Source organism: Phyllobates terribilis, unplaced genomic scaffold, assembly GCF_046119375.1.
Source record: "Phyllobates terribilis strain yellow unplaced genomic scaffold, ASM4611937v1 Scaffold_13__5_contigs__length_258822181, whole genome shotgun sequence".
Classification (NCBI taxonomy): domain Eukaryota; kingdom Metazoa; phylum Chordata; class Amphibia; order Anura; family Dendrobatidae; genus Phyllobates; species Phyllobates terribilis.
The window spans coordinates 125,840,402-125,854,392 of record NW_027362773.1 but is presented as its reverse complement, the minus strand read 5'-3'; the positions used below and the strand labels follow the sequence as shown (position 1 = coordinate 125,854,392).

Sequence of the window (13,991 nt, the reverse complement as noted above, 5' to 3'; positions counted from 1 at the left end):
ACATCGCAATGATGGGAATTCTTTAAAGGGAACCTGTCAGGCTTGCAGATATGGGGTTAAACTGCAGGTTACTAGCGTTCTAAATCGGGCAAGCTGCCGCACTGAAAGCCTGGCTACAGGGAGGAAATTATATTCCTCCATGCAGCCTCTGGCTTTTAGTCAGAGGCAGACCGGCACGGCTTCAATCACTACTCAGTATATAATAAGCGGTGTCTGTAAACAAGCCCTGGCACATTGACTGACTGACAGCCAGCTCAGCACTGATGACTGACAACCGTTGCTGCAGCGCAATGTGCCAGGGCGTGCTTACAGGCGCTGCTCACTGTATACTGAGTGGTGATTGCTGCTCTCATTTGGGGTAGCAAAAACCTGGTTACTGATTCCATTTAAAACGCTTGAGTTCTTGTCACTTGTACTTTGGTCCTGACTTTCATCTATGTATTAAATCAAAATTGCTGGTACTAAATAATCAGGTCTTTCTTAATATTATCCTACTGCACAAATAGAGCAGTTTTTGTAAAGTTTTAAAGCCTTTTCTTATTTTCTAGCCAATTTCACTTACCACGCTTCATAACATGGAAGTACACCTTTAAGGGTATTGCCAGACGGGTCGGTGTCAGTGCTGTGGCAAAATTGTAAAACAAAATGCTTTAAAGTTATGCATCACCATTATATTTTGTTACTAATTAAAAGGGTTGTCCTCTTCTACTCTTGAAACAAAAATGTCTTTTTTTAATTTTTTTTAAAAGGCATTGCAAAGTCAGCAATAGCTGTCTGAGATGCCTGCACTCCCTACTGAGAAGGCAGAAGTGGTTTATTACCAAAATGGCCAGAACTGAGAGAAATTGGCGTGAAAATGCCAAAATTTGCAATATTTTTGCGCAACTCAGATTTGTGCAAAAATTTTGCATCTTCTCAAAGCAATTTAATCCAGAAATCTGGTAAAATTGCTTTGATAAATCTCAGCCTATGCATTTTGTGCCGCTTTTTAAGTTCTCTTTTTTTAAGTCTTTTTTTTTTTTATACCCTCGACAACTTTGCTTATCCGGATGGTTTAGGCTGATTCATGAAAATGCGACTTTTACCAATGTTGCCTTTTTTTTTGTTTGCTTCTCACTCCGGTCCTCCCCTGGAGTAAGGTTTATGGAGGAGTTTTCAATTTGGTGCATATTTATTACTTTTTACATGATTTGCAGACTTTTGGAGCTGAAAAGGAACTTCCCAAAAAATTTGTCAAAGACAAAAATAATCTTTATTTTGAGTCAAATTCATGGACCATGAGCGCCATTTTGAAGAATTTTGCACAAAAAAGGTACGCAAACACCACAAGCCATAAAAAAGAAATTAATTGCAAATGATGAATTGGGCCCTTTTTTTTATAAGTATTGATTGATTTGCTGAGGCATTGCACACACTGAATAGGGAAAATGAATGGATCAGGGAGTCCACTAGGTGACAGTGTTTAACTTTTAAAATCACAGAGCACAAATGCTGGTACTTTTCCATTCTTAACATCCAGTAAAAAAAATGGACAGATATTTAATGCTTATAGAGACAATCAAATATAAAATGCTAATTGCTCTGTATGAATGTACTATGTGTAATGTGTATGAATATACATGTATAATAAATTAGATGATTAAAGGGGTTGTACAGGATTAGGAAAATATGATAGCTTTATTGATAGTACCACACCTGTCACTTATAAATGGAGCTCAGCTGTAATACTAGATACAACCCATGAAGCCATATGTTTCTAATCCTTTTCAGCGCTTTTCCAGAGACAATTTTCCCTGCAACACAGTCTCTTTTTAATTTACACCTAATCATAGCCGGCATAGTTCTTTTTTTTTTTTTTTACTGGCTATTATTCACATATTAAGAGTTGTGCGCCTTTTAATACATTTGACATTAATTATAATATGTATTTTCATTTCTAAGATATACAAATGGGAGCAATTTGCATTTTGGTGCAAAAAGATATGTCAAAAAAACACATTCAGTTCCTACATGTGGCATATACGCCAGGAAAAGTGTCAGGTTTTGTCTTGTATGCCTATCTATAGACCGTACTTCACTTGACGAAATCCAGCAGAACTGTGCGCATTTAAAACGTATTTCTTGTGGCACGGTATAGAATAGCATAGTATATATGCATATTCATACAAATGCAGTAATAAATGTATATATATTTTTTTATTTTTGTTTCTAGAGTGGGAACCTGTGTATACTCAGACATATTTCCATGGTTTATGTTGCATCCTTTCTCACAAGTATACACCGGATTACATCCTGACAACCTCCGAGGTAAGGTTATAAATGTGATTGGAAAAAGAGATTGTCCTGTTTTGAAAAAAATATTTTCATATCTCCTATTAGGGAGTTCTAAGTTAAAGCAACTCGAGTAAAGAGTGCAAAAATGAAATGCAAGTCAGCGCAGTCGCTCCTGCGGCTGTCTGAGGTGCTGCGGGGTTCAGCATTTTACGGTCCCCCCAAGAGTGGGATGCGGCTGATTCTCGACGAGTCTCTGAATTGGATGTTAAACTGACAGCCGGCTCGGAGAACTGGAAAACCACTGGATTTCTGCATTCAACTGTATGTGCATCTTTCAGGCATGAATAAAATTAAACATATGAGCACCGGCGCAGCAGAGGCAATGTGCAGCGACTGGATGAGGTCATCATAATGATGATGTCACACTGCGGTAAAGAAGCAGAGAAGGCAAATGCTCCATAATGGAGCCGAATACATAATGAGCTTTTATTATGAAAGTGGGTGGGGGAGTATGAGAGAGTCGCAGTATAGCAAGAGTCCAGTTTGAGGGCCCAGGGTGAAGTGGGCACAGTGTGGAGGCCACAGTTCATAAGGGGTACAGTGACGGCTATAGTTTATAGGGCTGGATAGTGTGGAGGTTATAGTTCGTAAGGGGGTACTGTGTGATGGTGTTAGCTCATAAGGTGGTCCGTGTAGCGTTTATAGTTCATAAGAGCGGATGGTGTGGCAGTTATGTTTCATAAGAGAGATGGTGTGGCGGTTTTACTTTATAAAGGCAGACAGTGTGGAGGTCAAATACCATAAGAGGGACAGTGTCGGCGTCCTATTTTGTGTAGGGCAACAATAGGGAATTTTCTCTATTGGTTCCTTTTGATCATTGTGATAAACCCTATCACAGTGATCAAAAGAAAAAAAAATAAATCAAATCCCCCTTTGTAGCCCCATTAGTTAGATAAAAATTATAAAATAAAATAAAAAAATTCCATACTTTGCGGTTAGGGGTTGGGTTAGTGTTAGGGTTGTGTTTGGGTTAGGGTTGTGTTGGGGTTTGGATCTTTTCAAAAGTGAAGAAGATTTTTTCAGCTCCCTCCAAATATTTTCTAAGTTGAAGTCTGGAGACTGGCTAGGCCACTCCAGGACCTTGAAAGGCTTCTTACGGAGCCACTCCTTAGTTGCCTGGCTGTGTGTTTCAGGTCATTGTCATGCTGGGAGACCCAGTCATGACCCATCTTCAATGCTCTTATTGAGGAAAGGAGGTTGTTGGCCAACATTTCGAAATACATGACCCCATCCATCCTCCCTTCAATATGGTGCAGTCGCTCTGTCCCCTTTGCAGAAAAGCACCCCTAAAGTATGATGTTTCCCCCACCATGCTTCACGGTTGAGATGGTGTTCTTGGGGTTGTACTCATCCTTCTTCTTCCTCCAAACACGGCGAGTGGAGTTCATACCAAAAAGTTCTATTTTAGTCTCATCTGACCACATGACCTTCTCCCATGCCTCCTCTGGATCATCCAGATGGTCATTAGTGAACTACAAACGGGCCTGGACATGTGCTGGCTTGAGCAGGGGGGACCTTGCGTGCCCTGCAAGATTTTAATCCATGACAGTGTAGTGCGTTACTTACGGTAATGTTTGATACTGTGGTCCCAGCTATCTTCAGGTCATTCACCAGGTCCTACCGTGTAGTTCTGGGCTGATTCCTGACCTTTCTCAGAACCATCCTTACCCCATGAGGCGAGATTATGCATGGAGCCCCAGACCAAGGAAGATTGACAGTTATCTTGTGTTTCTTCCATTTTCTAGTAATTGTGCCAACAGTTGTTCCCTTCTTTCCAAGTTGCTTGCCTATTGTCCTGTAGCCCATCCCAGCCTTGTGCAGGTATACAATTTTGTCCTTGGTGTCCTTAGACAGCTCTTTGGTCTTGGCCATGGTGGAGAGGTTGGAGAGTGATCGATTTGAGTGTGTAGACAAGTGTCTTTTATACAGGTAATGAGTTCAAACAGGTGCAATTAATGCAGGTAATGAGTGCCGAGTAGGAGGGTTTCTTGAAGAAAATCTAACAGGTCTGTGAGAGCCAGAATTCTTGCTGGTTGGTAGGTGATGAAATATTTATTTCATGCAATAAAATGCAATTTAATTATTTAAAATCACACAATTTGATTTTCTGTTTTTTTTTTATTTTTAGATTCTGTCTCTAATAGTTAAAGTGTACCTACAATAAAAATTACAGATCTCTTAATTCTTTGTAGATGGGAAAACGTGCAAAATCGTCAGTATATCAAATACTTATTTTCCCAGCTGTAAGTGCAGTCTACTTACATATAGGCAGTTAGCAGTCATTTAACATTGGTAATTAGCCAGCGTAGGGCGCAATCAGATGGCCGTATAAATCGGACCGAAATCAGATCGCAATGCATGGACTGGCCGGCGGCTCTTCCAACCCGAGCATGATAGCTTTATACATTGCTCAAAAAAATAAAGGGAACACTTAAACAACAGAATATAACTCCAAGTAAATCAATCTTCTGTGAAATCAAACTGTCCACTTAGGAAGCAACACTGATTGACAATCAATTTCACATGCTGTTGTGCAAATGGAATCGACAATAGATGGAAATTATTGGCAATTATCAAGACACCCTCAATAAAGGAGTGGTTCTGCAGGTGGGGACCACAGACCACATCTCAGTACCAATGCTTTCTGGCTGATGTTTTGGTCACTTTTGAATGTTGATTGTGCTTTCACACTCGTGGTAGCATGAGACGGACTCTACAACCCACAGAAGTTGCTCAGGTAGTGCAGCTCATCCAGGATGGCACATCAATGCGAGCTGTGGCAAGAAGGTTTGCTGTGTCTGTCAGCGTAGTGTCCAGAGGCTGGAGGCGCTACCAGGAGACGTGGAGGGGGCCGTAGGAGGGCAACAACCCAGCAGCAGGACCGCTACTTCCAGTGTTGTGCAAGGAGGAACAGGAGGAGCACTGCCAGAGCCCTGCAAAATTACCTCCAGCAGGCCACAAATGTGCATGTGTCTGCACAAACGGTTAGAAACCGACTCCATGAGGGTGGTATGAGGGCCCGACGTCCACAGATGGGGGTTGTGCTCACAGCCCAACACCGTGCAGGACGCTTTGCATTTGCCACAGAACTCCAGGATTGGCAAAGTTGCCACTGGCGCCCTGTGCTCTTCACAGATAAAAGCAGGTTCACACTGAGCACATGTGACAGACGTGACAGAGTCTGGAGATGACGTGACAGAATCTGGAGACGCCGTGGAGAGCGATCTGCTGCCTGCAACATCCTTCAGCATGACCGATTTGGCAGTGGGTCAATAATGGCATTTCTTTGGAGGGCCGCACAGCCCTCCATGTGCTCGTCAGAGTTAGCCTGACTGCCAAGGTACCAAGATAAGATCCTCAGACCCCTTGTGAGACCATATGCTGGTGCGGTTGGCCCTGGGTTCCTCCTAATGCAGGACAATGCCAGACCTCATGTGGCTGGAGAGTGTCAGCAGTTCCTGCAAGATGAAGGCATTGAAGCTATGGACTGGCCCGCCATTTCCCAGACCTGAATCCGATTGAGCACTTCTGGGACATCATGTCTCGCTCCATCCACCAACGTCATGTTGCACCACAGACTGTCCAAGAGTTGGCGGATGCTTTAGTCCAGGTCTGGGAGGAGATCCCACAGGAGACCATCCGCAACTCCATCAGAAGCATGCCCAGGCGTTGTAGGGAGGTCATACAGGCACGTGGAGGCCACACACAATACTGAGCCTCATTTTGACTTGTTTTAAGGACATTACATCAAAGTTGGATCAGCCTGTAGTGTGTTTTTCCACTTTAATTTTGGAGGTGACTCCAAATCCAGGCCTCCATTGGTTAATAAATTTGATTTCCATTGATAAGTTTTGTGTGATTTTGTTGTCAGCACATTCAACTTTGTACAGAACAAAGTATTCAATGAGAATATTTCATTCATTCCGATCTAGGATGTGTTATTTGAGTGTTCCCTTTATTTTTTTGAGCAGTGTATATTTCTATGCAGCTGGCACCAGTGGCGGAACTAGAGCCCCATGAGCCCTGGTGCAAAATTTGGATCTGGACTTCCACCTCCATGTTGGTCAGATGTAAGCGCCTTTGTAGCGTTTTAGATCCTATAAAGACATACATGTAATAGTGTCACCATCATAGCACCTTTCTGTAATAAGGTCCCCTTTCCTGGGCACCTTCCTGGAATAAGGTTCCCTTTCCTGGCGCCTTTCTGTAATAATGTCACCCGTACTGTCCCCTTCCTGTAACAGTGTCCCCCATGATGGGCCTCTTCTTGGTATACTGTCCCCCATACTATAATAATGTCTGCCATCCTTGGCCCCTTCCTTGTATAATGACCCCCTTCCTGGTATAATATCCATTCTGTTTACCAAAACACTAATAAATAAATAAAAAATTATTATTATTATTACCTTCTTCCGCTCCCACGCCATGCAGCGTCCTATTCTGTAGCTGATTTTAGTATGCCGGCATGAGCAGCGCATGACGTCGCTGCCATGTGTCGCTCATGCATGGCATGCCGACATCCGTTGCCGGCCTCTAATAGACCAACGGCGTGTTTTTCAGCACAGGGAGCTGGATGGTCCCGGCACTGCAATACACTTCAGCTGAAAGTACGTCCTCTGGCACACATCCAGCAGAAGTAGGCGCTGGCATTGGTGGGCCTCCCTCTTACATGGGCCCGGTCGCGGTTGCACTCTCTGCGACCACAATAGTTACACCCCTGGCTGTCACGCTCGGGTCGAGAGAGCTGCGGCCAGTCTGAGCATTGCGTTCCGCTCTCATTCCGATTTATGCAGCTGTCTGACCCTACAGTGACTTTACTGTACGTTAATCCTAACTTAAGATATTACATTAAATTTTAACTTTCACATGATCCCCTGTCCATGTTTTGCTTAAATTTTTTATTCTGTGTATTGTGTTCAGGGGTGTGTGCCTTAGAAGAGTGTATATAATGCTGCAGATGAGTTTCCATGTTTATTATCCTGCTGTTAGTGTAAGACGAGCTGTAACTCGTATTTGCTCTAAGGGTGGAACTGTGTTGACATTTTAGAAAGCAAGGGAGATTTCTACTAACAGATATATATATACTCAGGCCACACAGCTGAAAACAGTAGGAGGGAAGAGCAGTTATACTTGTGTTTTGTTGCATTTTATAATAGCGCTTTTTATTAGTGCAAGGCTATGTTCACATACAGCATTTTTGCTTCGGATTTTTCTGCAGCCAATACCTGCTCTCTTGGCAGTAAAAAACGCCGCATTTAAAACTCCACATTTAAAACTCCTGTGTTGCTGCATTTTTCACTGAGTTTTTTGTTTTGTTTTTTTTGGGTGCGGATTACATGCTTACTTTGTCTACAATAAATGATGAGTAAAGTTTGTTTTATTCACCAAATATGCAAATTGCCTCTTCAGAGAAAAAGAGGACTTGAACTCTATAGCGCCACCTATTGGAAGCAGCGACCCTACAAGTCACAATCAACCCTTTAACGAGTCGTGCAATATGACTTAGGCTAAAAGCCAATCAGAATCTCAATTTGCAGACACGGTGTTTCGGGGTGTTGGCCATCGTCACTGCAAAGTATGAGAACTGATTTGGCTAGCTGAGAGGCTCTGGACTGAGGTCTAAGGGGTAACGTTTCTCCTTGTGGAGAGTGACATACCGGCTCTGGTATGTCAAGGTAAGGAGGCTTATTCGCAGTGCAATGCTCCTCTGGGAAATTTAATATGCAAATTGCCTCTTCAGTTCTCATACTTTGCACTGACGAAGGCCAACAGCCCGAAACACCATATCAGCAAATTGAGATTCTGATTGGCTTTTATCCTAAGTCATATTGCACGACTCGTTAAAGGGATAATTGTGACTTGTAGGATCGCTGCTTCCAATAGGTGGTGCTATAGAGTTCAAGTCCTCTTTTTCTCTGAAGAGGCAATTTGCATATTCAATTTCCTAGAGGAGCATTGCACGGCGAATAAGCCTCCTTACCTTGACATGCCAGAGCCGGTATGTCCCTAGTAGTATGAGGAGCGAGGGGGTGATGGCTGCAGACATAGTATGGTGAGTGGGGGGATTAGTGCAGACATAGAATGGGGAGGATGGGTGCGAATGCAATGGGGAGCGAAGGGGGGAATGTATGCAGACACAGTATGGGGAGCGAGTAGGGGTATGGGTGCAGACACAGTATGGTGAGTGGGGGGATGGGTGCAGACACAGTATGAGTGCCGAGGGGAAAAATGGGTGCAGACACAGTATGAGTGCCGAGGGGAAAAATGTATGGGGAGTGAGGGTGAAGAGATGTGTGGGGACACAGTATAGGGAGCGAGGGTGATGGGATGTGTGAGGAGGCAGAATGCAAAATGAGGGTGTAAATATATGAGGAGGCACTACGGTTAGAAGGGGATGTGAGAGGAGACAGTATGAGGAGAGAGGGGGAAACGTGGGAGAAGACTATTGAGAGGAATAGTGTGAGTGGGGAGAAAAGTGTGAGTGGGCACATAATAGAGACTGAGTCATGTAGGGGTAGCATGGGAGGACAGTGTAAATGCACAGCCAGGAGGGGACAGTAGCCAAGGAGGGGGAATGTGATGAGGGGGCACAGTATAGAGACTGGGCCCTATAGGGGTGACACAGTGTGAGAGGACAGTGTGAAGAGGGGGTCCAGTATGGAAAGGAGAGTGCAGTGTGGAGGGCAGGTACCATAAGAGAGACAGTGTGTGGGTCATATTTTGTGAAGGGAATATAGTGAGGGGAAATTATTTATTCAGGGCCTCAGCGTAGGGCATATATTGACACTGCTATTTTTAAGGGCATCATGTGGGGATGTGCTGCTCAAGACCGGAGAAGATGGAAGTCTGCAGAGACAAGTTGTAGATGAGAAAAGTCATCATGGTGTCTGGATAAGATGAAGAAAAAAAAGGGAACGACTCCAATCACATTCAAGGTGTCTGAATGTAATTTTTTTTGTAATACTAATTTTTATTTATATTAGGAGCATTAAAAGGGTTGTCCAAGTTTGTGATGAGTCTGCAGTCATTCTATGTGACCGCAGACTTCTGAATTCTCTCAGTGCGCACTGCATGCTGTCAGGATTTTCTGGTGCCGGCAATTTGCATACATATGGTCATATGATGACTAGACATGTGTGGCCTCACTCAATGAAATGAATTGAACTAGTCTGGACACGTCTAAGTGGAATGTGACCAGAAGTATACAAATCACAGACTTGTGCTCACATGACCGTCCACTCTTGCTACCGGCACGGGAGAATCCTAAAACTGTGCAGTGTATACGCTGTGAGAATTCGGAAGCCTGCAGTCACACAGAGTGACTGCAGACTTTCATCTCAAACCTGAACAAGCCCTTTAATTATACAATGAAGCCCTGTAGCATGCCAATCCTAACAGCATGTAATATATTCACTGTCAGGATTCAGCTCTGCTTGCTGCTTTCAGCAGTCATCACATGGCCACTTCACTCACGTGTGATTTTCATACTTACGGTCACATAACAACTAGCTTTTCTTCCAGCTTCTGTCAGTTTTTCACTGAACAGTGTGAGAATCAGGAAGAACAGTTTGTCGGCACGTGACTAAGTGTGCAAATTGCATATGTTCTTAGGCGGGCGCCGCCAAACTGAATTCTTCCCTCAGGTGCCAGAAAACCTAGATACAGTTCAGCTCAAAAGTTTACATGCCCCGGCAGAATTTTTGCTTTCGTGGCCTTGTTTCACAGAATATGAATGATAACAAAAAAATTTTCCTCCACTCATGGTTATTGGTTGGGTGAAGCCATTTTTTGTCAAACTACTGTGTTTTCTCTTTTTAAATCTTAATGACAATCAAAAACATCCAAATAACCCTGATCAAAAGTTCACATACTCCAGTTCTTAATACCGTGTATTGCCCCCTCTAACATCAATGACAGCTTGAATTTTTTTTGTGGTAGTTGTGGATGAGGTTCTTTATTTTCTCAGATGGTAAAGCTGCCCATTCTTGTTGGCAAAAAGCCTCCAGTTCCTGTAAATTCCTGGGCTGTCTAGCATGAACTGCGCTTGAGATCTCCCCAGAGTGGCTCAATGATATTGAGGTCAGGAGACTGAGATGGCCACTCCAGAACCTCCACTTTGTTCTGCCGTAGCCAATGACAGGTCAACTTGGCCTTGTTTTTTGGATCGTTGTCATGTTGGAACGTCCAAGTACGCCCCATGTGCAGCTTCTCGGCTGATGAGTGCAAATTTGCCTCCAGTATTTGCTGATAACGTGCTGCATTCATCTTTCCTTCAACTTTCACCAAGTTTCCTGTGCCTTTGTAGCTCACACAGCCCCAAAACATCAGCGATCCACCTCCGTGCTTTACTGTAGGAATGGTGTTCCTTTCATCATAGGCCTTGTTGACCTCTCTCCAAATGTAACGTTTATGGTTGTGGCCAAAGAGTTCAATTTTGGTCTCGTCACTCCAAATTACCTTGTTCCAGAAGTTTGAGGCTTGTCTCTGTGCTGTTTGGCATATTGTAGGTGAGATACTTTGTGGCATTTGCACAGTAATGGCTTTCTTCTGGCGACTCGACCATGCAGCCCATTTTTCTTCAAGTGCCTCCTTATTGCGCATCTTGAAACAGCCTCATCGCTAATTTTCAGAGAGTCCTGAATTTCAGCTGATGTTATTTGTGGATTTTTCTTTGCATCCCAAACAATTTTACTGGCAGATGTGGCAGATATTTTTAGTTTGTCTACCTGACCGTGGTTTTGTTTTTACAGAGTCCCTGATTTTCCATTTGTTAATCATAGTTTGAACGCTGCTGACTGGCATTATCAATTCCTTGGAAATCTTTTTGCATCCCTTTCCTGTGTTATACAGTTCAACTACCTTTTCCCGTAGATCCGTTGACAATTCTTTTGCTTTTCCCATGACTCACAATGCAGAAATGTCAGTGGCTGGATGAAAGATGCAAGAGTCCTCTGGATCCCAGAAACTCACTTTGCTTTTATGCACACACACACTGATTAAAAGCAAACAGGTCACAGGTGAGGATGTTACCTTTAGTAGCCATTCAAACCCATTTGTGTCAAATTCTGTGCATGTTATCAGACCAAAATCACCAGGGTATGTGAACTTTTGATCAGGGTCATTTGGATGTTTTTCGTTGTCATTAAGATTTAAAAAGAGAAAAACAGTAGTTTGACAATAAATGGCTTCACCCAACCAATAACCATGAGTGGAGAAAAAGTTTTTTGGTTATCATTCATATTCTCTGAAACAAGGCCAAGAAAGCAAAAATTCTGCCGGGGTATGTAAACTTTTGAGCACAACTGTACACCTCTGCCAAAACACTAATTCTGTTGTGGTAGTCACTTTAACAGGCCTCAACGGGAGTCAGCTCTATTTCTCCGTTAGGCCGTAAATCTATTGCTGTCCTATACTGACGAGTCACTTCACCAATGTGTCGTTCTGACTCTCTTTGTCTCCTAGAGCGTAGCCCAGGTTCTCACCATATCGTCGCCTAGGTCTCTGGGTTTCAGCTCACCGGGTTGTCCGAATCTTCAACTGCCCACTTGATTGTCCGTATCCCTTAAAACACTCACTGGATTATCTATTTCCCTTCAAGAAGGTTTGCTGCACTTCCCGCTCACATGACTGTCTCTTTAAGAAGGCTTTTTGCATTTTCTGCTCACATGACTGTCCTTACCTGTAAGAACGCCTCCTGCCTTTAACCGGTTACAAGAACATCTGTTCCTTTAACCCCTTCATGACCAGAGCATTTTAGATTTTTGCGTTTTCGTTTTTTGCACCCCTTCTTCGAAGAGCCATAACATTTTTACTTTTCATCCAATATGGCGGTGTGAGAGCTTATTTTTTGCAGGACAAGTTGTACTTTTGAACGACATCACTGATTTTACCATATCGTGTACTGGAAAACAGGAAAAAAATTCCAAGTGCGGTGAAATTGCAAAAAAGTGCAATTCCACAGTTGTTTTTTTTTACCACATTCACTGAATGCTAAAACTGACCTGTCATTATGATTCTCCAGGTCATTACAAGTTCGTAGATACCAAACATGTATAGGTTCTTTTTTATTTAAGTGGTGAAAAAAATTCCAAAGTTTGCTAAAAAAAAAAAAAAAGTCACCATTTTCCGAGACCTGTAGCACCTCCATTTTTTGGGATCTGGGACAGGGCTTATTTTTTGTGCGCCAAGCTGATGTTTTTATTGATACCATTTTGGGATAGATCTGATGTTTTGATCGCCCATAATTGCATTTTATTGCAATGTTGCAGCGGCAAAAAAAAAACGTAATTCTGGCGTTTTGAATTTTTTTCTCGTTACGCCGCTTATCGATCTGATTAATTATTTTTTATATTGATAGATTGGGCAATTCTGAACTTGCCGATACCAAATATGTGTATGTGTGTTTTTTTTTATTGTTTTATTTTGAATGGGGCGAAAGGGGGGTAATTTAAACTTTCATATTTTTAAAAACTTTTTTTTTGTACTTTTTGCTTGCTTCAATATTCTCCATGGGAGACTAGAAGCAGCACTTGCCTGATTGGCTCTGCTACATACAGGCGATGATCAGATTTTAATAGTGAGTTTAATAGCCAGCAACTCCCAATTTCCAACATCATAATTCAGTTCGGTTTCCGAAATTTTTTTCGAAAAGAAGGCACAAGGATGTACTCCATCCCTGTTCTCCTGAGACAAAACTGCTCCGACCCCCCCCCCCCAATGAAGCATCGACCTTGACCAAAAAAGGCTTGGTCTCATCAGGCTGCATAAGGATAGGGGCAGAACTGAACCTCTCTTTGAGATACTTAAACGCTTCAATGGCCTCAGTATTCCACTGGACCGTATTCGCACCTTTCCTGGTGAGATCAATTAGAGGCTTAACAATTACAGAAAAATTCTTAATGAATTTCCTGTAATAATTGGCAAAACCCAAAAATCTCTGTATAGATTTCAAACCAATAGGCCTAGGCTATTCCTGCACAGCCTGAACCTTCACAGGGTCCATGTCAAAGCCCTCGCTGGAGACAATGTAGCCCAAAAAACTAATTTTCTGCACAGCGAACTCAAATTTCTCCAGCTTAGCAAAGAGAGAATTATCACTCAATAACTGCAAAACTTCATGTACACTCTGCCAATGGGACTCTAGATCTGGTGAATAAATCAAAATGTCATCCAAATACACAACCACATTCTTACCAATCAAAGTTCTCAGGATGTCATTAATAAGGTTCTGAAAAAATCCAGGTGCATTGGTAAGACCAAAAGGCATCACCAGATTCTCAAAATGACCTACCGGAGTGTTAAAAGCAGTTTTCCATTCATCACCCTCCTTCACTCGTAACAAATTGTATGTCCCCCGGAGATCAATTTTAGAGAACCACTTGGCCCCCACCAACTGGTTAAACAAGTCAGGAATTAACTGCAATGGGTAGGAATTGCGTACAGTAATCTTATTAATTTCACGAAAATCCAGACATGGACGTAAACCCCCGTCCTTTTTTTTAACAAAGAAAAATCCAACTGCCACAGGCGACTAAGAAGGTCTAATGTGACCAGCAGCCAGGCTAGTCTGTATGTACTCCTCCAAGGCCTTTCTTTCAGGGATAGTCAGATTAAAGAAGCGACTCTTGGGAAGAGTTGCTCCCGGAACAAACTCAATG

The 13,991-nt window shown here is 42.7% G+C and overlaps 2 long non-coding RNA genes across 2 annotated transcripts in view; one reads left to right on the top strand and one right to left on the bottom strand.

The window, feature by feature from the left end:
* Positions 1–6,920, bottom strand: part of LOC141174025 (uncharacterized) — a 44,231-nt gene extending 37,311 nt beyond the window's left edge. The window contains exon 1 of the long non-coding RNA XR_012252752.1: positions 6,741–6,920. This is a non-coding gene — a long non-coding RNA (uncharacterized lncRNA). The remainder of the gene's footprint in view (positions 1–6,740) is intronic.
* A 1,451-nt stretch (positions 6,921–8,371) lies between these two features.
* Positions 8,372–13,991, top strand: part of LOC141174024 (uncharacterized) — a 32,187-nt gene continuing 26,567 nt past the window's right edge. The window contains exons 1-2 of the long non-coding RNA XR_012252750.1: positions 8,372–8,386; positions 9,135–9,269. This is a non-coding gene — a long non-coding RNA (uncharacterized lncRNA). The remainder of the gene's footprint in view (positions 8,387–9,134; positions 9,270–13,991) is intronic.